Source organism: Mytilus edulis, chromosome 5 (assembly GCF_963676685.1).
Source record: "Mytilus edulis chromosome 5, xbMytEdul2.2, whole genome shotgun sequence".
Classification (NCBI taxonomy): domain Eukaryota; kingdom Metazoa; phylum Mollusca; class Bivalvia; order Mytilida; family Mytilidae; genus Mytilus; species Mytilus edulis.
In genome coordinates this window covers 89,979,517-90,005,835 of record NC_092348.1, presented here as the reverse complement: position 1 = coordinate 90,005,835, position 26,319 = coordinate 89,979,517, and the positions used below count along the sequence as shown (strand labels likewise).

The following is a 26,319-nucleotide window of genomic DNA, read 5'->3' as shown; positions in this document are numbered from 1 at the left end:
TTTCGATACTGGACACCCTACTAAATGAATCATACCGAGAAACAAAAACATAAAAACGATAATTATTAGTTTAAAAGAAAAAAAGATATAATCTAATATTTTTCTTTTTTTTTAGCAATAACGTTTTCTGATTATTTTCGACATATAAGTTTGAATGTCACTCTGGTATCTTTCGCATTTCTATTATGATTTGTTTGTTATCATATTTGTTTGAATACTGAATTTGACAGTCGGTTTCTTAGATTGCTGATATAATTTCTTGAGATGCTAATATGCATTATGTTTTTTGTAATCGACGTGTCTCTTTCAATAAATCGCCCTTATACATGTTACTACTATATCGTATTTAAATATTAAATGAGGTATCGATTTGTTGTTTCAGAAATGCTTTATCATTTGCACTGTATGTTACAAATGAATGATTATTACAAATACGTTACTACGGTTATGTAGGACTTATTTTAATATGCTATAGAAATTGATTTAAAACATGTCAATGCTATATGTGGTGTTATCTTCGATGCTTATTTTAGAGGTTGTGTGGAATAATTTACATCGTAATAATATAGTTCTGTGTTGAAGCATATTAATTTCACTGTGTGTGTACTATCACGAAGAACACTATGGGTGCAGGATTTGCTTACGCTTCCGAAGCATCTGGGATCACCCCCGTTTTTTGTGGGGTTATTGTTGCTCAGTTTTTTACTTTGGTATGTGTTTACTCTTGTTTAACTATTCGTCGGTTTTCTTTTTTTCTTCATGGCATTGTCAGTCTGTGTATCTCTTTGGAAAATCGTGCCTGTCTTTTTTTTTTAAACCCAAGAAAACGATGGACACATCTACGTGAGTAGTACTTAGATTAATTCAAATATCAACCATTTTCTTTCACATCGTTTCAATTTTTTAAGTTTAGCAATTAACGTAACTTATAAGACAAAGCGTTTAAATTTTATACTGACGATAATTAAAGTACGCCACAGTAACATCATAATTTTCATAGAACGAAACTAAAAATATACAAGAACTCTTCTTATTTTCATCTGAATCGAGGTTCCTTCAGACAGCTTTACAAACAAGAAGAACAAAGAAGCCTGTTCATTTAATTTCACATTCAGATATATTGATGATGTTCTTTCAGTTAACAGTCCAAACTTTCTGATTGGGTTCCATCAATATACCCCCCAGAACTAGAAATTAAAGAAACAACAGAATCGACTTCCTCCTGCACAGTTTTAGACTCATACCTCGATTTTGACAAACACGGTCATCTAAGTTCCAAAATCGATTTTAAAAAATAACAAAATTAGGAACATAGTATAAGAAACTCTAATAATATAATTTTCAATTTACATTCAACATGTTATTCTGTGATTTGCCCTTTACTCAGAAGTCAGTTTGATCGAAAAATGTGAACAACTCATTTTTTTTATAATTGTGGTCTCGCCTGTAGCTGAGAAATCTGTAAATATTTCGAAAATAAGATTACGTTACATTAAAATTTCAACATCTAAATCGAAATCGACATAAAAATAGTTGTTATGGACCAAATCTCCCTGTTTCTAAAATAAATCTTTGTACAACTTTAAAAATATTTCCGTTTTCCTCATCACTGATGTGTTCACTACCTGATAATAATGTTTGTATAGTGTAGAAATGGTTTGTGTCCTGGTGACTCTATAATTATGACGTTCTAGTAGATAGTGTTCGCTGCTCTGAAATTGCCCATATATACAGAGGCTGGAGAGAAACAAGATTTTTTTCTGGAAAAGGTGTTCATTTAAGCCACTGTAGTTCAATCAGAGTAGTCTGGCGTGACGTATTTGGCCTTTTCTACAACCAGTATTATAATATGTAGGGACTTTCTTAGTATCTCGATTAATATTTTTTTTAATTGTAAATTTTGATGGATTACATCTAACATCTTGTGGAAATTTGTTCCATTCACGAATAACAGATGGTAGGAAGGAATTTTGATAAAAGGTAGTTCTACAGTTCATATTTTGAACATTAAATCTCCTCTAATATTATAGTTATAGACTTGATAAAGTTGTTGAGGTACGATACTACAAAGATAACTTGGAGCTTGATCATGAAACATTTCGTGAAATTTAAATACTTTATGTCTGGATCTTCTTTCACTCAGAGATACCCAACCAGTATCATAAAGTTAAGATTTAGAGAAAAGTTAAGTAGCACCTGTGACTATACGACCCGCTTCTATTTGAATGCTCTCTAGTTTGACTTATAAATAAATTGGTATGTTATCCCACACAGTATCCACATATTCGAGGATAGGCCTGATGAAACTAATATATATATATATAATTTGAAGATTATTACGCGATAACTTTAACTTTAAACTCCTCATAAGATTTAAGCGCGGCGTAGCTTTATCAATAATATAGTTAACATGACTTTCCCAACAACCGTTTTCTTCACAAATTAACCCTAAATGTGTATGTTCTTCATCATCTTGTATCAGTGTATCACTCATATATATTGGTGGATTATGGGGTTTTGCTCTTTTTCTAGATATGGTTATGGTTTCAATTTTTCTTGGATTAAAATTAACTAGCCATTGTTGACACCATAAAGGATTTTTTTCTATATCAGAGTTCATTTATTCAGCCGTAGCATACTCGTCCTCAACAACTATATATAATGATGTATCGTCAGCAAAAAGTCTGATGTTGCATGATGTCACATACAATATCATTTATAAATAATAAAAAAATAATACAGGGCCTAAAATTGAGTGACCTTTAATCTACCCTTTGTCGAATGACAGCTGAATAAAGTGAATCTAGGGAAGGTTAGATTAGAGAGACCTTTTTTATCGATTGATTTGACTTATACATCATATGAGTAAATAATTTTTAATTAATTAATATTTTTTATCTAACAAAAGAAACTAAAAAATTGTGTAGGTCATGTCGAATATTAGCGAGATGGTATTCAGGCAGGAATACACACGAAATGTTGATAATCTGAAACGCTTCCTTACATTGTGGTTTCTTTTCTACGAAATTAGTGTTGTCCTGATTAACTTCTGTACTACAAAAGGAAGACACCGTTTCATTGAGTTGCAACTTCTCTCAAACCATATATAGTCGGAAATATTTGTGATATGACGTATAAATGTAGTGTCTTGCTTGTACTTTAGTCCACAGAAAACGCCAATTTATGAGAAAATACATGTCTGCTCAAACCCACCAACGCCCTATACGATGATCCTCTTCCAGGTGTTTTTAAATACCTGAACGTTACATGTGAATGTTTGCATAAAGGTATGGTGCATATATATATAATTTTATATGAATGGTAATGTAATTTTAAAGTAGCTAAATCCCGTTGATTCACATGAACGTGTAATCATATATCCCTTGTACCAAGGAATATAACAGTTGTTGTCCATTCGTTTGATGTATTTTATCATTTAATATTGCCATTTAATAAGGGACTTTCCGTTTCCTCGGAGTTCAGTATTTTTGTTATTTTACTTTTTGTGAAAAAATCCCGTTATAAAATATTAAAAATACGACTACGTTGTTTTTTGGTCGTGTTTTCATCGAACACAGATAATCATGTGTTAAACACCCTTTTGTGAATAAGTTTAAAAAGTAATATAAGAAATATATAAGAATTCAGAGGATAATTCAAAACGAAAAGTCGCTAATCAAATGGTAACATTAAAAGCTAATGCACAGCAAATGATAATGGATAATAACTGTCATATTACTTACTTGGTACAGGGATTTTCTTCTGTAGAAAATGTTGGATTAAGATTCCATGTGTCTTCAGATGAACCTTTATCAGAAAAAAGACGAGACTTAATTTGATAAAACCCTGGTTCATCAATGTTTCGCACAGACACTGGTACAAATTTTTTTTTGCTGCATCTTTGCCTCCCTTTCCTCAATCACGCGACATCATAATTTGGATGTAAGAATGGTTATGACTAACTACCAAAAATAAGAAAGACATTGCAATCAGAACTATCAGTACTTTATGTAACTGAAAGTTTTATTCTCCGGCTGTTTGTGTCTTGTGTTCTTTATGAATCAAAACTGTCAAAAGTACTTGACCAACCAATACAAATACGTGTAGAAATTTATAGTTAAGTATGGAATAAAGGCAACAGTAGTATTATCAAACATTTTTAAGGGTTCCGCGGAACCCAGTGTCTCCCCTACTTTTACTATTATTCGCAGTCTCAACAAACATGAGGAAACAAATCAATAAAAATATTCCTCATAAACAAGCTTCTGTCTAAATTTCGTAGAAATCCAGGATAGTTTAGGAAAGTTATAACTTTGAGTTTGACTGTCCCTTTGGTATCTTTCGTCCCTCTTTTATAAAAATTTCAAAAACTTTAACCACAGAGTGAATATTTGTGGACGCCGCCGCCGCCGCCGACGACGACGACGACGGAATGTAGGATCACTATGTCTCGCTTTTTCGACTAAAGTCGAAGGCTCGACAAAAATGATCATTATGTTATAGAAGAGGGACAAAATATACCAAAGGGACAGTCAAACTCATCAATCTAAAACAAACTGACAACGCCATGGCTAAAAATGAAAAAGACAAACAGAAAAACAATAGTACACATGACACAACATAGAACACTAAAGAATAAACAACACGAACCCCACCAAAAACTAGGGGTGATCTCAGGTGCTCCGGGAGGGTAAGCAGATCCTGCTCCACATGTGGCACCCGTCGTGTTGCTTATGTGATTACAAATCCGGTAAATAGTCTAATTCGGTAGGTCACATTTATGAAAGGGAAGGGGATTGTAGTTACGACGTAAGGAACATATCCGATATCATTTGTGAAACGGTTATTCCATAACGGTCAACCAACTCGTGATGGCGTCCGTAAAATTTACGAAGGGAGTATTTCAACTTCACCATTTGGAACTCTTGGTTTAATAGCTTCCTTGTGAGCAGTAACCCTCTATCAAGAAAATCATGATAGGAAATGCAAGCACGGGAATATCGTATCAATTGGGAGATATATACCCCGTATGCAGGTGCTGCTGGATTGTTGCTACTTAGAAATGGAAAGTTCACAAATGGAAAGCTGAAATCGTCCTCTTGTCGTAAAGTTTTGTTTTCAACCGACCCTCATTGTCAATTTCTAGATGTAAGTCAATTATAGTTTATTCTACACTCACTAAGGTAAATGAACCATAATGTTCACTATATGGAACTTGAACTCCGTCCCATATTGTACAACATACTAGAACTGGTAATGTTCATATTAAGAACATCACGACAATGAAATTATCGATCATTCCACAAGTAATGTTATCATCCTCTACACCTGAATACTGAGAATTTGTTAATAAAGAATTTCTTTATTAAAAGCCTATATTGAGGTTTAAATGTTATTCCACTCAACTTTTGAGGTGCTTTTGTGCGTACTGACAAACAAAAAAAAATAAAAAAAATAAACCTAGAAGTAAAATAATTACATATTAATAATACCATAACTGAAATGTGTTTTCAAACCATTTTATGTCAACATCTTATATTTTGTACGCAATTATCCGACGGAAAAATTCAACGCGATCGCCAATCTTCCGTTCGTCGCTTACCACTATCACTTAATGTAAGTTGTTACTAAATATTTACATTATATGATCAATACAACGGTGCCAATAGGGGAACGGGAACTTCGAACTCTGCAGGAGATTCAGTGGCGTCGTTATTTTATTCATTTTGTTTTCAAACAGGGTGGTGATGATTTCCTTTTTTTGTTTGTATATTATTTTGCATAATTCTATTTTGCATTGTCTGTGCGCTTTTTACAAAATTATATTATTGACTTTTCTATCCTTTATTTTTTTTAAACTGTGTATTCATTACAAACATTCACATTCGATTGATATTTAACGTTGTATCGATAGCTGAAAGTAATATCGTTGGGTTATACTAGAGACTCCACCTCTTCCTGCATGATGCTTATCATCTATTATGATTTTTTTATCAACGCAAATAAACAATAATAAAAAGACGAGTGTCCTAGGTGAAACGATAACTGTTGAACTGTTCAGATGCCTAAATTCGAAGTATGTCCAGTGTACGATGTTTTGTCGATATTGTCAGCATCGCAATGTCAACTTTATGTTGTCGTTATTGTATTTACATTGTATCCTATCTATATGTGCTATACCTTTGTGTTTATACCGTTCAGATCGTATACACCATGATGTTGATAATATCGTGTCAACATCGTGTTTATGTTGTGTATAAAGAGTCTATACCTTTCTGTTTACATTGTTCACATCGTATACATCGTGATGTTGACGATGTCGTTTCAACATCGTGTTTATGTTGTATATCGACTCTCTACCTTTCTGTTTACATCGTTAACATCGTGTACATCGTGATGTTGACAATATCGTGTTTACATCGTTTACATCGTCAAAATCGTATAAATTTTGTGAACCTAATCTTTACCTTTGTGTGTACATCGTTCACATCGTATAAATCGTGATGTAATGTTGACAATATCGTGTCAATAAGCATCGTGTTTATGTTTTATTCAGAGTCTATACCTTTTTGTTTACATCGTTAACATTGTATACATTGCAATGTTATCAATATCGTGTCAACATCGTGTTTATGTTGTATATCGACTCTCTACATTTCTGTTAACATCGTTAACATCGTATGCATCGTGATGTTTACAGTATTGTGTTTACATCGTCAACATCGTTTGAAAGAAGAGTACCAAGTCTATACCTTTTTGTTTACATTGTTCGCATTGTATACATCGTGATGATAACAATATCGTGTCAACATCGTGTTTATGTTTTATTCACAGTCTGTACCTTTCTGTTTACATCTTTCACATTGTATACATCGCAATGTTTACAAGATCGTGTCAACATCGTGTTAATGTTGTATGTAGACTCTTTACCTTTCTGTTTACATTGTTCACATCGTATACATCGTGATGTTGACGATGTCGTTTCAACATCGTGTTTATGTTGTATATCGACTCTCTACCTTTCTGTTTACATCGTTAACATCGTGTACATCGTGATGTTGACAATATCGTGTTTACATCGTTTACATCGTCAAAATCGTATAAATTTTGTGAACCTAATCTTTACCTTTGTGTGTACATCGTTCACATCGTATAAATCGTGATGTAATGTTGACAATATCGTGTCAATAAGCATCGTGTTTATGTTTTATTCAGAGTCTATACCTTTTTGTTTACATCGTTAACATTGTATACATTGCAATGTTATCAATATCGTGTCAACATCGTGTTTATGTTGTATATCGACTCTCTACATTTCTGTTAACATCGTTAACATCGTATGCATCGTGATGTTTACAGTATTGTGTTTACATCGTCAACATCGTTTGAAAGAAGAGTACCAAGTCTATACCTTTTTGTTTACATTGTTCGCATTGTATACATCGTGATGATAACAATATCGTGTCAACATCGTGTTTATGTTTTATTCACAGTCTGTATCTTTCTGTTTACATCTTTCACATTGTATACATCGCAATGTTTACAAGATCGTGTCAACATCGTGTTAATGTTGTATGTAGACTCTTTACCTTTCTGTTAACATCGTTAACATCGTATACATCGTGATGTTTACAGTATTGTGCTTACATCGTTTACATCGTCAACATCGTAAGTTTTTTTTTTAATTAATACTGTTCAATAACGTCTGTAGATTACATTTAAACAGTTTGCATTCTTTTAACAGCAGAACAAAATCATGAAAAAAATTGTGATGTTATAACTCTAACTTGACACAAATAATGTTTTAAAAATTGTTAATATGACAATGTAACCAATGTAAACACGATATCTTTTCAACAATGAACACATCACGATGTTAACGATGTCAACGTTGTAAATAATATATAGGAGTTCAAACAATGTAAACGATGTTGACTCGACATTGTGTTATCATTGTGAACATCGCGATGTGAACAATGTAAACACGATATCTTTTCAACATTGTATACATCGCGATGTTAACAATGACAACGATGTAAACAATATATTACGGTTCAAACAATGTAAACGATATTGACAAGATATCGTGTTAACATTATAGATATCGCGATGTTGACAATATTTAGTACACATTGTGCACTGGACATGAATGCTAAATTCATCACCTGTGATTGGTAGGACTTGTGTTGTCCTGTCTTTAGATTCTTGTAGTGCTTTGTGGAGTTTGTTGTATTCTCGTATATATATTTTTTTCGCCATGGGGTTTCATTTGACGTGTGGTGTTTCCCAATACAGTATGTTACATTTGTTGTTTCGTTGCTTTCTTGGAGCTTATGTGTTTCCCTCAGTTTGAGTTTGCAACCCGCATTTGTTTTCTCTTAATCGATTTATGACTTTCGAACAGCAGTATACTACTGTTGTCTTTATTTAAAACACACATCAATCGAATTTATTACGATTAATATGTTTTAGGTTTTTAACCATGACAGGTTTTTTTCCAAGTTTTCAAGGAAATAAGTTTGGAAGATCTTTTATAAATTCTTCTACTTGATAATTAACTTCAGTTTAAATCATGCATCATCGGATACTTGAAAAAGCAAAACTGATGAATTTCCTTAAAGTATTGCGCGAATGTATGTAAATATTAAAAGAATCCTTAGAATCAATTACGACCAATTTCTCAGTTGAATAATTGTGCTTGCTACATTCAAGGACTTAGAAAACGAGTGTATGTATAAAAGCTACAAGTCACACTAAGCAGAGCAGAATCATCATTGAGAGTTCAAATAAAAATATAGAAAAAAATATTTCTTTTTTATGAAATTTATATAATTGCAACTAAATTCGATCTATGTTTATGTAATATCTTGTCCTGATGAATATGTATATACATATATTACATTTCAGAAATTACAACAGAAAAGACATCAGCTAACTTTGATCTGAATACGCCTCATACTAAAACAGACCCTTTGGCATATACAAAAATTACAACGCTAGAGACACCAGCTAACATTGATCCGACTACGCCTGGTACTGATACAGACCCTTTGTGATGTCACTGTCCTTGCTCTCTAGTTGGACAAAACAAATGGGGATATTTACGTGATCTAAATTTGTCTTTGGCACAATTAGAGGAGATATTGAAACCTGATTTAGATATATTGCAGAAACTTATTGCGATAAACAAGACAAACACTACAATGAATGTGCGTACCAAATATTCTGCAGCAGACGATCGTTTTTCCGCCGTTTCTATTGGATATGTAGGAGCTACAATTATATGTCTTGTTCTTGCCGTTTTTGTTGTCATGGATTTGATAGGATATTGTCGCTGAAATTGTTACGTAATAGAAAAGATTGTTAAGATGTTTGACATTCGTCTAATCGTAGATTGTTGTTTTTCAAATATTTGTGAGTTTAGATTGCCCCTTTGTATCGTCAACCTCTTTTGTGTCAAAAGAGGGACGAAAGATACCAGAGGGACAGTCAAACTCATAAATCTAAAACAAACTGACAACGCCATGGCTAAACATGAAACAGACAAACAGAAAAACAATAGTACACATGACACACTATAGAAAACTAAAGAATAAACACCACGAACCCCACCAAAAACTAGGGGTGATCTCAGGTGCTCCGGAAGGGTAAGCAGATCCTGCTCCACATGTGGCACCCGTCGTGTTGCTTATGTGATTACAAATCCGGTAAATAGTCTAATTCGGTAGGTAACATTTATGAAAGGGAAGGGGATTGTAGTTACGACGTAAGGAACATATCCGATATCATTTGTGAAACGGTTATTCCATAACGGTCAACTATCTCCTGAAACTTAGCTGTTTCCTTCAAAAATTTACTGTTGCATTATTGCAATTGTTGATGTATATTGAAATGGTACAATAAAGTTTTTTTTTTGAAATCCTTGAATTATAAATTACAAAATTAGATTAATATGTTTATAAAATGAAATTATGCAGTTGTTCACAAGACATCTTATTTTGTATATCAGTATGCAATGTTTTCTTTAAATGTGGAATTAGCTGTCTCAGTTTTGATCATCGATTTGACCAATATTATCATGACTGATTTATAATAAAAGTCACTGTTTATAGATAGTATGATATATCTTCAATTCGGTAATTTGGCTATTGCGTATGGTCCTCAAATTGTCAAACAAATATGACAAGTACCATGAGAGCTACGGTTCTGTAGTTTAATTGCAAATGTTCATTAAAATGCAGAATGATAAGATATAAGGTAAATATTTTATTCACTGACAATAACAATTGATAATGTGATTATCTTCAGTTGAGCCATACTGTAGTTAAGGTAAAGGTGCAAAAGATACCAAAAGGACTGTATAACTCATAAGTTAAAATAAATAAACTGAAACATGTTTAACCCCGCCGCATTTTTTGCGCCTGTCCCAAGTCAGGAGCCTCTGGCCTTTGTTAGTCTTGTGTTATTTTAATTTCAGTCTCTTGTGTACAATTTGGAAATTAGTATGGCGTTCATTATCACTGAACTAGTATTTATTTGTTTAGGGGCCAGCTGAAGGACGCCTCCGGGTGCGGGAATTTCTCGCTACATTGAAGACCTGTTGGTAACCGTCTGCTGTTGTTTTTTCTATGGTCGGGTTGTTGTCTCTTTGGCACATTCCCCATTTCCTTTCTCAATTTTATGATAACACCAACGTTAAAAAAGAACAGACAAACAGACACATCAGTACACCACATAAAACAACATAGAAAACTAAAGACTGAGCACGGTTAGTATGGATCTTTCTCTTTACAACAGGGTACATCGTTGGAAGAGTGGTATAAAAAGCTAATGGAAATAAAATTCATGAAATATCATTTTTTTTAACTCTAGTGATAAAAAAAAGGTATATTACTAAATTATAAACCTTTCATTTTTGCAGGAATAACAAAAGTTAAACATTTAACGTATGAAGTTATTTCTGGTTTTCTGAAATTCATTGCAATCCAATAATTTTTTTATCTGAGAAAGATTCTGATCTGAAACATGATGATGTCTGCAAATTCATACATATTTGCTTGTCAGACTGCCTCCTAAATGTGTACAGTTAATCAATAAAAATATCAATCCAGTTTCAGATAATTTTGAAATAACTGCAGATTTTGTTTTTCTTTTCTGTTGAAGATAAAGAAGTTCCTGTGCCATGAATACATAACTACATAATATGCATTTAAAAATTAAATATTACAATATATGAAACACTTAAAAAATAACACATATTATAATTAGTTATCAAAAGTAACAGGATTATAATTTTATACGCCATACGCGCGTTTCGTCTACAAAACAATTAAAACTTACGCACTAAAAATATAATTACACACAATACCTCTTTCAATAAAACATGTGATGTAAAGATTTTGCTATAAATGATAGAATAGCATCATTAAGAGAAAAAAAACAAATATCACGAGATTTCTTATTAAAAGAAGTGTTTTTCATTCTCAACACAATTATCTTAAGTACGCTTATTTAAAGGAATTTTTTATGTATCTACCCGTTTCAACTGCCAGTGGTAAACAACCACATCTTAAATTAGACAAAACACGTCTTAAGTTTCCTGCCTATAGCGATCTAGTTCTACATAAGAACTTAATTCTATAACATTTTTAAACTCCCTATAAATACGTAATTTATTACCATTACATTCATTTCTGTCATTGAACAATTTTTCAACCCACTCATTTTTATCTATTTCATAGAGTTTGAATTTGATTTCCTCCAGCCTATGCTTGATAGAAAAAGTATCATTTATTACAGTCAACTTTAGGTCTAGTTATGTTTTAATTACGAAAATAAATAACCTTTGTTTTTTTTTGTATTCAATATAATTCTCCATTTCCTACACTAGGTCTTTAAACAGTTCAACATTTTTTTGTAATTTAAAAGTGGCGTTAAAACAGAAAATCAAATATTCAAAAATAAGAAAGAAATAATGTGTGTGTCATTCATAGTTGAAGTTCTGCAAATTCAACAAGAAAATAGTTTTATAGATAAACGGAAGTACTCATGATTTCTCTTTTTATTATCATAGATTGATTAGCTTTGTTTTGTTTGTTTTTATTGTTAGTTTATTATTGCTTTTTATACTGTTATTATTGAATTATGTGCCTTTCCAGTACTGGTATTGATTGTATGTTTTCTTATGTATGTTTTAATAAGCTTTTTTGTTTAAGATTGTGGATTGAAAACTAAGAACTCAATTGCAATCGCCGCATTGTAATGTGCCTGTTCTAAACCTCATCTAGGATACAAAGCTTATCAATTGATAATCCAAATGCGTTTTCGTTGAGCTGCGAACATTTTAAGAATGAAGCGCTTCCGCGCTTCAATCAAAATGTACTTTGGTCAACGCTTTTACAACCCTATGAATTTACGAAAAGAATCATACAATTCTTAAATGATTATAAAATGTCGTAACTTAACTATATGGACATGTAATGGACAGATGACATGCTTTTATATAGAATTGAGAATGGAAATTGGGAAAATGTTAAACAAAAATGGAAACCCGACCAAAGCGCAGAAAACTTCCGAAGGCCACGAATGGTTTTCAACTCGACTAGAAAATCCGGCATCCTGATTCGGGCTTCAACTTGTCCCTTAACAAAAAAGAGTACTAGTTAAGTGAAATTAGACGTCACACTAAGATCCAAAACATATAAATGAACTCAAATTACAAAACATACAAGAATGACATAGGCCAAAAGCTCTTGACTTTGGTCATACGCAAAAATGCCGCATTTATTATATTATAATTCATGACCTGACAACAGTATCGTTACTATACCCATTCTTAGTAGGTCTGTGTCAAGGTTTGGTAGTAGGGCTTTTCATCAGAGGGTAAAATAACAAAATGCTCAAAGGAAAAATCAAAACGGCAAGTCTTTAATCAAATTACAAAATCAAAAGCATGAACACCTCAAGCGAATGGATAACAACTGTAATATCTAGACTTGATATAGACTTAAAGTCTGCAAAATCCAAAAAACATGCAGAAAAAAATGACTATGATTTCAACTCCCAAAAACCAAAATAGAACATGATTGCTAGAAAATGCACATATTTTACTCTTTTACTTTGTTCCTAACACGTTTAAAAAATAAAATATATTAACCTTTGCAATTCGAAATACGAGGCGAATCTTTTTATCTTAGATTGACATTGGTATCCCAAAGGGGAAGGTTTGTGCAAACGTGAAACTAGATGAACACCACTACAATTTTACTGCTTAACAAAGTCAAGTATTCTGGGTCGATGCCACTGCTGGTGGACGTTTCGTCCCCGAAGGTATCACCAGCCCAGTAGTCAGCACTTCGGTGTTGACGTGAATATCAATAATATGGTAATTTTCATAAATTTCCTGTTTACAAAACTTTGAATTTTTCGAAAAACTATGGATTTTCCAGGAATAGATAACCTTAGCTGTATTTGGCACACCTTTTTGGAATTTTGGGTCCTCACTGCTCTTCAACTTTGTGCTTGTTTGGCTGTATACCTATTTTGATCTGAGCGTCACTGATAAGTCTTATGTAGATGAAACGTGCGTCTGGCGTATTAAATTATAATTCTGGTACCTTTGATAACTTTGTCTGGACCTCTTAGTCTAGTATTCTGTGATTGTTTATATGTTTGTTTGGGTGTGGTATTTTTAGCAGTCCTGTTTTAATTGTACTGTGTCCACGTAGAATGGTCATAACAAACCTTTACACGGATGAGTGCATGCGATGAGCTATTATATATCAAAAGGTGTAGTTAGATATAGTTTTGATATAATAAGATTTAATAAATGGAAACTGCCTACTTAAACTACAATGAGGTTATAAACTTGTAAAGTGTAGGTAAAATCATAGATCCAGTAACAATATCTAAGTTTCCGTACTTTCTGTATTGTTGAGTATTTATATTATTTTTCCTATATCAATGTCATTAACATAAACAAAAAAGTATTTGAAACTATAGATGCTGGTATATTTGGAATGTTCTTATTATTAAATCGATACACGTGTTTTATAATAGTAAAAACAAGCATGACAATTTCTCTATTTAATTTTTTTATAGTAAATATTGTCGTTTTGTTCTGTTGTTTTTTTTTTCTGTTGTTGTTTTTAGGGGGGTCTCGTTGTTTTGAAAGTCCGTCAGAACACTTCTTTTAGAGATTTAGCAGTCATCTTATTGCTTATCCCTTATATCTTTAATTGATGTAATTGATGTATCAAAGTTCAATTACACCAAGTTGCTAATGTTTTCATATTCAATGTTATTGCAACATACTTTGGTAGACGAAACGCGCGTTTGGCGCAAAAACAACATTTCAATCTTGGTATCTATGATAAGTTTATTTATACAGAGGAAAAGGTGAACTTTAAAAGAGACTGCATTTTTACCGAATTGATAATTACCAGATGACAAAGACGTATAACTGGCAGATAGAAAACGCTCTACACAACAGACGTATGAGAAGCAAGGGACAATACCTAGGATGGAAATGAGGCGGGTCTCGGTTATCGTTTTCTTTTTATATAGATATAGGAAGATGTGGTATGAGTGTCAATGATACAACTCTCCGACCAAATCACAATTTATAAAACTAAACCATTAAAAGTCAAGATATGGTCTTCAATGCGGAGTCACGGCTCACACTGAACGGAAAGCTATAAAGGACTCCAAAACAAATACTAGTGTAAAACCAACGGTCTAATCTATATAAACAAAAAGGAGACACGAGAAACACTTATGAACCTCATCAACAAACGACAACTACTTAACATCAGATTCCTGACTTAGGACAGGAGCAAACAATTGAGGCGGGTTTAAGCGGTTTTGTTTAGTTTAATGAAATTGAGAATGGAAATGGGGAATATTTTATTGAAACAACAACTGGACCATATAACAGACAATAGCAGAAGGTCAACAATATGTCTTCAATGCAGCGAGAAATTCCTGCACCCAAGACGTCTTTCAGCTCTGACCCCGTCAAAATATATATACTAGTTCAGTGATAATGAACGCCATACTAAACTCCACATTTTACACATGAAACAAAAATTAAAAATAATACAAGATTAAAAAGGCCAGAGGCTCCTGACTTGGGACAGGCGTAAAAATGCGGCGGGGTTAAACATGTTTATGAGATCGCAACCCTCCGCCTATACCTCTAGCCAATGTAGAAAAGTAAACGCATAACAATACGCACATTATAATTCAGTTCATGAGAAGCATATTTATTTTGAGTGGATTGGGAAATAAGTTTTGCAACTCATATAAATTCCTTTCCACTTTGCTGGTGCGAGTGCTGCCTTGCAGCGGCATTAGCCTGCTCTTTTTGAAATCTACAAGGGTATCTTTAACGTGCAAGAGATATGGCTCTCTCATAACACGGGTCAGTCATTCATCGTCCCCTTCCGACGGACTATCATTATAATCTACGACGTGTAATTTAAACGTTTTTCATGTTCTAGAAGTTTCCGTTTCAGTGAGTTTCCCTTCTACAGTGTTGTAGAGGTTTCCGTGACAGCTATATTTACCAACACCGAATTTGACAGATCATGCATTAACATACTTGGGTTCTTTGAAGTTGTTGGATTGACATTTTGTGGACTTTAAGTGAATCGTTGGCAAACATAACTTTGCGTTGGCTTATCCATGAAACATAATGCAATGTTGAAAGTTGAATTACTTGAACATAAAATTTACAAATATAAGTCTCAATTTTCCATATAACGAGACTTAGTATACTACTGCCTATTATGATATAGGTTAAGTATACTATTTCATATAATGGATTTTAATGTCCTATATATTTATGAATGACATTTCGTTCAAGAACATCAAAAAGAAGGAACAAGTTAAACTTTGCTATATCAAGTTTTGAAGAAATATTTCAGAACGACTGACTTATGAGGTGGAAAATGTAAAAACTTAAATCGGTTAATTATTTTTCAAAATAAAAATAAATTTGAAAGAAGAAAAATACGAGTTCGTCAAAAACAAATCAGAATAACCTTCATCAAAGAAATATTCTATTGTTTTACATACGACTAAACGATGGTTTAATTCATGTAGAGAAAATATACATTGTGTGTCCTAAGACAACCTGCGTGAGTTTCCTTTGTACAAAAAACGTTTAAATGTGACTAATTACTAAATAATCATTTTTTTGAAAGAAACAATGGTAGAAGTTCGGCATTTAAACTATCATCGGAAGTTCGGCATGGTACTGTTAGAGATAGTACAACAACAACAAATAGACATTTTCTGCCAAAGGAGAATATTACCATAGTTGTATTTGGCATATTGAAATTTTTGGTCGTTATGCTATTCATCTTCGTACTTCATTTCGCCTTTTGAACTTTTCTAATTCGTCGCTGATGAGTCTTTTGGAGATGAAACGCGCGTCTGACGTATAAAATTTTAACTACGTTAACTTTAATAAAATTTCAATCCTGGTATCAATGATGAGTTTATTTAATACCCATGATGACCTTGAAATAGCACATAACCATTGCTATAAAAGACGAGTTATTCAAACACATAAGAAATATTTATTTGCTTCAATAAATATCCTTAGGAAGATAAACAGCTCTGCAAATGTTCTGGTTTTATAAATCCATGACACTCTAATTTTCAAGCTTGAAGGTTCTTGGTGAATGTCAATCAAGAAAATCGGGATTTCATTTTGATACGCATCTTCAATAAAAGTGAAATTGAAACAAAATACTATGCATAATTTAACACTATTTACTTACGTTAGAAAATTGTTTAATAAAGTCAAATACATGTATGATCTCCATGAAAGGGAAAAATAACTGCTGTAAATTGCAAACTTTTAGTATTTCCATGTATTTATTAAAATAAAGGTCAAGCTTAGTTAATTCCTGTTTTACGACTGATTTATTTTTGGATTTGAATGATATGTTTATGTTTTACGTGTCAAAAATGAAAATGACACACGTGACGAAATATAACCAATGATAATTATCCTTCTTTCTTGCTACAAACTCGTTTTCATTCGGAAGAGTATAAATTTGTCAGCAGAAATTATCATATCATACTTGCAACATTCTGATCATCGAAATAGCTTCAAGTAAGTTAATTTTCTCTTTCATTTAACTTTCATTATCTTTTTTATGTTATAGCATTGTTAAAAACTATCTTAAGAATTGGGTGTATAATAGCAGATCGAACATAACTTTGTATCAAACGGGAAATGAAAATTGAATATCAGTTATCATGTTTAATCAAATTTTTGAAGAAAAGAATTTTTGTCGAGCCTTCTGTACATCTGTAATGCTGTATATAAACGGTACATATGTAAAGCTGTATAGAAACGGTACATATGTTAAGCTGTATAGAAACAGTACATATGTTAAGCTGTATATACACTTTTAATCTGTAAAACTGTATATAAACTGTGGATAGATATCGTATAACACAAGATCCAGTCGCTTTGATAGAATCTATATGTTAAGCTTATACACAAATTACAAATGTCAAATTAATGTACATTCTTACAAAGTTGCAGTTTATATGCAGCTTTTAAGATATACAGTTTGTATATTATAGTTTTACAGATGTACAGTTTATATACAGCTTTACAGATGTACAGTTTATATACAGCTTTACAGATGTAGAGTTCATATACAGCTTTACGACTGTACAGTTTATATACAGCTTTACAGTTGTACATTTGATATGCATCTTTAGAACTGTACATCAAGATTACTTGTACTAAAGTAACTGAGTACATTCTGTCGGCGGCGGCGGCGGCGTCCACAAATATTCTCTTTGTGATTAAAGTTTTAGAAATTTTAATAACTTTCTAAAACTGTCCTGGATTTTTACCAAACTTGGACAGAAGCTTGTTAATGATCATAAGATAGTATCCTGAAGTAAATTTTGTATAAAAAAATCATTTTTCCGTATTTTACTTATAAATGAACTTAGTTTTTCTGCCAGGAAACATTACATTCACTCTGTGGTTAAATTTTTTTTTTAAATTTTAATAACTTTTTTAAACTATCCTGGATTTTTACCAAACTTGGACAGAAGCTTGTTAATGATCATTAGATAGTATTGAGAGGAGTTTTTATTGATTTTTATTCTCATTTTTGTTGAGCGTGCGATTAACAGCAAAAGTAGGCAAGACACTAGGTTCCGTGGTACTCTTACGATTTTTTAATGGAAAATTTCACTCCTGCAATTGCAAAATTGTGGTATTTCAGCCTTTTTTTTTTTTATAGAAATGAGGTATGACTGCCAATAAGAAAACTCGCAATTCAATTTACAAAGTGTAAAAAGTGCACCATTATAGGTCAAAGTATGGCCCCCAACACGGATACTTTGACAATCCTACCACATCTCCTTATTACTATATACAATGTATGTTCCGCCAAAATACAAAAAAGTTAACCCATAATAATGTTTTTACAGCAATTCAGTCTTTCCTTTTTTTACTTTCCAATCTACTAATGACCATTATTTGTTGAAATAACCAATGTCACGTGATAATCTTTCCATAGAGGTACACTATCAAAGATATTGATAACTACCCGTATCAATGTCGAGCATTTTCGAGACGTTCTGAGAAACAAAAAAATCGATGATATGAAATGGCCTACAAAAACCTAACAATATATAGTTTAAATATGAATATATAGGTATATAAGTATACCTATATATCAGAACATTCACTGGAGTGATGCCCAGGGACAGGTTCGGGTAAGCTTTTGGATAAAAGGAAATAAATTTACATCATCCAAACGGCATCAATCATAAAACCAAACTTTTGTTTTTCAATCTTTTTGTAATGTAAATATACAGTCACGTATATTGGAGGATCGAGTTTTGTTTATATAAATATGATGTTCAAGATTATTGATAACAATCAATAGACAAAAACTTACACTTTTTTGCGCCTACATCAGCATTTTTAAAACTATTGACACTGACGATCTCTATTTGTTAAGCCGAAATATTTGTAAACACGATTTAATAACAACATTTTCGTATAATGCCATCTTATATTAGTACCGTTCTGCAAATTTTTAGACTAATATATTTTTCCCCTTATCTGCAAATTATAGTCTATTATAGACGATCCGGTAAATAGTAAACTTGCTGGTTGGTCTTTTTAATAGACTTATATATAGAGAGAGAGGGGGAAAAGCTGAAAATGCACCAAATATTTATATTCAATATGAATATTTACATTTTGTCTATTATAATATCAAAATGTTCATAATGTTCTCCATCTTATCCTCCATAGTATCATCTCGGTTTCACTTTTATACATATTTTCAAGGATATGGTTGCTGGCGACGTCGTCAGAGGTAACGTCTATTAACGACATTATTATTTAGTCCTGAACGTACGCGTCATAATATAGCATAACGTAGGTTCTGTTTAAAACGAAAGTGAAAGTACATAATTAAAAAGAAATGCCTTCTAGATTCTCGTTTCAACTATTTAATATCGGATGGTATTTCTTAATAAATTCATGTTCTTTATTAATTCTCATTGGTTCCGTTGTATTATCTGAGCACTAATGATATGGAAAAATGAAGAAATTTTGTTGATTTGATCGAGCGCATCTATTAAAATGTTCGCTAAACGGGATTTTTTTGTGCTCAAGACTCGAATTTGCAGTCTATGTACTGTCATACGTTTTCTTATGGTGTTACCGGTTTGTCCAATATCATTTTCTTGACAACCCTTGCTTGAAGATTTTCCGATGCACATATAAAACTGATCTTGATTTTGAAAATATTTCCGGATTTAAAGACGAATTCGGTTCCTTCTGATAAGTATAAACAAGATTCACAACTTGGTCGTTCACATTTTTGTATCTTTAATTTTTTGGATATCGTTTGCTTTTAATTACTTTGTGTGAATTAAATAATCCTTGTTTTGTGTGAAACCGGTAGGATACTATGGAGGATACTTTGAAGAACATTATGAACAATTTGATATTTTAATAGACTTTTAAATATTTAGTGCATTTTTAGCTTTATTTTTTTCCTATCTTGTGCACAGCGTTGACAAAATTTAATCTTCAATATATATTGCTTTGGCAAAGTTTTTGTTCTTCCCTAGCCGGGATTCAAACTCGTGTCTACTGAGATATCGTTACATCAAATCGCCTTGCACTTCATCCGACACGCTAGACCACTCTGCCACATAGGTTTCACAATAATAAAGCTTTCGGTGGCCGACTGTTACCTTTCCTTATCAGATTTAATTTAGCGCCGTAGTACAGTACATGATATATAAGGCATGAAGATGAATTTGTTACAGATCAGCTGAAATATCTTTTGTTAAGGATTCTACAAATTAATGCAAGATACAGTCACAGACATAATTATATTTATAGGAACGTCTGAACCAGTGACAACTCTACATCATATTTGTCCATCAGATCACCAGCAGTGATGGTGATACCAGGCTGTGTACACTCTGTATATATAATTAGTCTAAACATGAGCCCAACAATGTTAGTTCTGTTAATTGGTTTCAAATCAAATTTACAGATCTATATATATATAATATCATGCCAAAATATACCGTCTATTATTATAATATAGTCTATTATTATTCTTTTTAGAGTGGCTCCTGTTTTATATGTGAATTTATAATTTGTAATTGATTTGTAGATTTGTTAGATATGAAACTTAAATCAAATCTTGTTTTGTCTTGTCTTGAATCAAATATTGATTTGTTTATATTTACAGATATTGACCTGGAACATTATGGGTGTGAGTATTTTGGCATGATAATTAATAAAGATCAAAGAGTTTAGGACTATCAAAATATAAACTATGCATTTCGTATAATTTATTTTTTTGTATTTTTCGTTGTTGCACACATATAGATAATTATTTCTTTTTTATCAGTTAGTCTTTTAGGTATATACTATGACATTTGGAGCGAGGTGCTTGCCTTAAGTTTTTAATTAAATAGTATAAACATTTTCATACACTATCCATGATAGGTAAATATGTAAAACAAATAAAGAACAGCAGTCAACATTGTGCATTATTATACTTCATGTTTAAATGTCATACTGTGAATGGCTAATACGCTGGAGATCATTTACTTTATCCCATGGCTAAGCGGGAGACAATTTTTTAAATGTCATCTTGTCGTTTATACCAACCAAAGATGACAATGAATTTCATTTACACCAAGTTAGTAAGTTTTTCATGTGACTGTCAAAATAAATAAAAAAAAACATCTTGCTTCTTTTCTGATGATTTTTCTATTACCCGTAACATTGTTATTTACGTGAGGTCATAGAATATACTTTTAAAATCAAAAAAAAAATTATCTGTATAAGACAATAATGATAGGACATTCAGTTTAATAAATTGAGTAACACATAGCTTTGTACCCCTCGAAAAAGTATTGCCAACCTTGGCTTTGTTTTCTCGGGGTCACAATCTGCTCTATCACCCTCTCAGCTATATATCATTTGTATACTAATCTTATTCATAGTCGTTTGTTAGATATATAATTCTGTGGACACGTTTGGGGGAATTGGAAATATTTGGGAAAATGAGAACGTTTAAGTAGGTAACATATTATATAGCATATTTTAAGACTCAAATAGAGATCAAAGCGAATGTTCCTGATTTTGTTTTTTGCAGTCTTACAATGGAATATCGGGGAAATGGATCGGATTTTATATACAGAATCAGAAACGATATGCCTTTGAGATGACACTCAACTTTGAAGGAGAGAAAATAAAAGGCGAAGGGGAAGACGAGATTGGTAAATTCAGTTTTAATGGTACATTAAACTTTTGCACTGGTACAATACAGATTGAAAAGCAATACTACGGTAAACACACTGTGTCGTACAATGGCAACCTTTCTCGGGATGGTCGTTCCATAGATGGGAAATATGATGTTCCTTGTGGTGATTCCGACAGCTATATGATGTCATGGATGAAATAGCCTTTTTCGAATGCCTTAGACATACAGTGATAGACTATCTTACTTCATATAAACATTTTATGCCTTTCCATATATGAGCTTAACTGTTAGCTGACACAAATTTTTCTCATCCTAATAAAACTGTTATATTAATCGATTCCTTTTTTGGCGTGAACCCTCATAGGGGTTCATGCCTCTATATTAGTGAGTTTTTGGATATGTGTATGCTAAAACGTATATCCAAATTTTATAAGTCTTTTATAAACAATTTACAAGGCATAGGCTCCATAATATGTTTCTTCGTTTTGTATGAATCTTAGACGCCATCTATTTAAAAATAGAGTCGAAGACTGCCGACGGTGATATAATTGGTATGAACATTGATAAAGATATAAATTGATAACGAACTCGTGCATTTGGATTTTTCTAAGTTTGTTTAATTTCAGGTTGTAGGTTAAAAGTATATGTTAATCGTCGTTTTCATCTGTATGAAAATTCAGTTTTTGGATCGAATCAGTCCATCAAATGATTTATCTTTGTTTCACTTTCAATGCTGGCATTTTCCCGTTGATAATTAAACACGCATATTTCATGGATAATCCATCTCTAGCTTAGGGTATGAATTAATGGTCACATGAATAAGGATTCAATGAGGTCGAATTATTCAGTTGCAAGTGAATAACTTATTATTGACGTTTCTTAGATTATTTTGACAAAATTGAACCAGACTACACAGCTACTTTTGCATAGGTACTATTTCTGTACTAAACAAATGCAGTACAGGAACTTTACTTTTAATATTTAGTACTATTTCTTTACTTTAAATCTATTGTAATATTTAGGTACTTGTATTTTACAGTACTTGATTTGTACTAAATATTTTGGTACAGAAATAATACAATATTCCATGTTTGAAAATCATAACTTTAAGAGATTTGAAATAGAAAAACTTTCAAAATGCTGAAAATGTAACGGTAGTAACTCATGTGAACTTCAATTTAACCCCTAGCTAGAGATTGTCAACGCATGTATTGTACGTGTTCTGGTTATTTAAAGAAAAAGAATGTCAACAATGAAAGTGAAACTACGGTAAATCATTTGATTACTAATTCGATGCTTATAAAATCATTCTTACACGGCTAAACGCAATGGGAAACATCAATTTTTTAATCTTTAAAATCAAATCAAACAGACCTATAAAAATCCAATTGCACGTGTTGGTTTAATCTATTCATATCTTTATATATTTTTACATCGCGTATATGGTCATCTGAGGTCAAACCGATAGTTAATTAGATGGCGTCTGAAGTAAAATACACATGACACGAACCTATATATTATCTACCCCATGCTCTGTTAGCTAGTTATTTTAGACTTTTGATAGTTTGGATTAATGTTTTACATTGTTATAAATCAAATATGAGAATTTGAGTCAAATCGGTGGTCATGAATTTGACAGCTAGTGACCATTTAAGTCGAAGCGTTTTGGTTAAACCTTATAGGAGTTTTTTCCACTTTTGTATTTGAAATTAGTATTTCTTCGCACCCATACAAGTGATTGACCTAGGGTCTTTTGATTTGAGATCACTGACCTATGACCTAAAACTTGAGGTCAAGGTCAAAGGTCAATTTGACGTTTTAGATTTTGACCTTTGCTGAGAATTATTTCTGGTTCATTATAAAACAATTAAATCTTATCTTTTTTTATATCAGTTTGATTTACTAAAATTACATCACCCACGAAGTGACATTTTATGACATTGTTTTTTTTAAATTTCATACTTTTAATCGAGGTGGAAAGGCCTTCAATTGTTCTCTGAAGAATTGGTTTTTAATTTTTCACTATTTCTCTTTCATTCATGATTGAACCAAACAAAATCATATTTCTTATTTTTATATAAATTTCGTAGCTATTGTCCCAATCTAATTGATCTTTGATTATATTATCTATATTGTTTTGTCATTTTGTGAAGTAGTTTATCCCAGGAATAGACTACCTTAGCCGTATTTGACACGTTTAGGAATTTTGGGTCTATTTTGATCTGAGCGTTACTGATGAGTCTTGTGTAGACTAAACACGTGTCTCGTGTATTAAATTATACTCCTGGTACCTTTGATAACTATTTACACCACTGAGTCGATGACACTGCTGGTGGACGTTTCGTGCCCGAGGGTATCACCAGCCCAGTAGTCAGCACTTTGGTGTTGACATGAATATCAGTTATATGGTCATTTTTATAAATTTCCTGTTACAAAACTTTGAATTTTGAGAAAAATAAGGATTTTCTTATCCCAGAAATAGATTACCTTAGCCGTATTTGGCACAACGTTTTGGAATTTTTGGTCCTCAATGCTCTTCAACTTTTTACTTGTTTGACTTTACAACTTTTTTTATCTGAGCGTCACTGATGAGTCTTATGTAGACGAAACACGCGTCTATGCCTGGGATAAGAAAATCCTTAGTTTTTTGAAAAATTCAAAATTTTGTAAACAGAAAATTTATAAAAATGACCACATTATTGATATTCATGTTCTAGGTAGAACTGACCAAATCAGTTCTAGATAGAACTAGAACTATCAGGATCAGTTCTAGGGTAGAACTGTTTAAAATTATTCTAGGTCTGTCTAAAATTATTCTAGATAGAACTATCCAAATCAGTTATTGTCGTAGAACTGTCAGCAGAACTGATAAAGAGTTAAAAAAAAACTGTTATATGGAAATCAATCCTTGTCGTAGAACTGACCGAATCAGTTCTAATCGAACTGTTCTAGCCTTAGAACTGTTCTAGTTGTAGAACTGACCCGTCTTAAACTATTCTGGATCAGTTGTAGGTAGAACTGTCAAAATCAGTTTTATGTATAACTGACCGAATCAGTTCTTAGTTAGAACTGTTCTAAGTAGAACTGTATAAAAGGTGTCAGGATGACAGTTCTACATACTGTCATACAATAGTACTAGTTTTCCTGACAGATTCTGACTGATTTGATGATAGGTTAGAAGTGATTTCCACTGTATCCATCAGTATATATGTCCGAATATGTGATTTTGTTTTAGTTTATTTTCGAGAAGGAAAGAAGGGTATATAAAACCATTTTATATAAAATACATTTATGATAACCTCCATTAAATTGATTCAGGTAAGTACTTTGGGTTATACTATTGCCTATATCTTTAGTCTCTTCTACCAAATCCAATGCTAGACTCAAAATGTCATCCGTCTTATATAAATAAAAGCAACAGTAGTATAACGCTGTTCAAAATGTTTATGGCAATGTTAAATATAACATTAAAATGACAACATTACATGACCGGATTACAATACAGATAAATGGGAGAACATATAGGACAGAGAGACACACGAATAATAACTATCAAAAAGTACCTGGTTTATAATTCAATATCCAGACGCAAGTTTCGTCAACACTGGACTACCCAAACGTACGTATACAAACTTATACGCGTCCATATTGACAACTGCATACAAGGAGCATGATGTATTTTTTTTTATAACAATGCACGAAACAATCAACCTTGCTCGTTTGATCCATATTAGCACATGGATTTAACTTGAATATGCAAACCAGCAACTAAAATCTAATCACTTATGAAAGTTTAAACGAAGATAGCCAAAGAAAGGTTACTAGTGGTGTTTCATGTAAAGAGTAAAAAATACATTAATTATAAATCATGGTTTGATTTTGTCAATAAATATGCTAGCCCTTCTTTTTCATTTAATAATCAATGTTACAGGTCGGTCATTTAAAAACGTATCAACCGTATCATATTTAGTTGCAAGTGAATAATGCATCAGTGATGACTCTTAGCTAAACCATACTAGTTGCTAAAAGCGAATTATTATTTCACCATTTCTATTTCATAAATCAATCAAAATTAAAAAAAAATATATTTTTTAAATTTCGTAGCTAGTGCCTTCTTTAAATTTATCTTTGTTTATATTATCTATATTGTTGTTTTTTTTTAATTTTGTTGAGTAGCTTACAGGAACTATATTTATTCTATTGTTATCAAAATAAAATGACAATAAGACAATCATCAACATTACACCCTATCTCTATTGTTATACTTTATTGTTTCTATTTCTGAAACAAGTGTAAATTGTTTAGATCTATTGTAACGACTAACAATGGACTTTGACCTAATAGTGTGACGAGCGGGGTTTCTGGAAACCTTTGCCGCAGGGGGCAGCAACAAGAAACTTCTCTTAAAGTTCTCGTAAGTCATAGTTTACGACAGCACACTTTTTACTGAAAGCGAATTATTATTTCACCATTTCTCTTTAATTAATCTTCCAAAAAATATATATTTTATTTTTTAAATTTCGTAGCT

General features: G+C 32.1%; 1 protein-coding gene and 1 long non-coding RNA gene across 2 annotated transcripts in view; both read left to right on the top strand.

Annotated features, from left to right (window-relative positions):
- LOC139524785 (uncharacterized) overlaps positions 1–26,319 on the top strand; it is an 85,188-nt gene that overhangs the window by 37,827 nt on the left and 21,042 nt on the right. The gene's annotated exons all lie outside the window — the stretch shown is intronic.
- On the top strand, positions 17,015–22,124 carry LOC139524787 (uncharacterized). Its single transcript, XR_011664860.1, has 3 exons — positions 17,015–17,125; positions 20,769–20,792; positions 21,684–22,124. It is a non-coding gene; the product is annotated as an uncharacterized lncRNA (long non-coding RNA).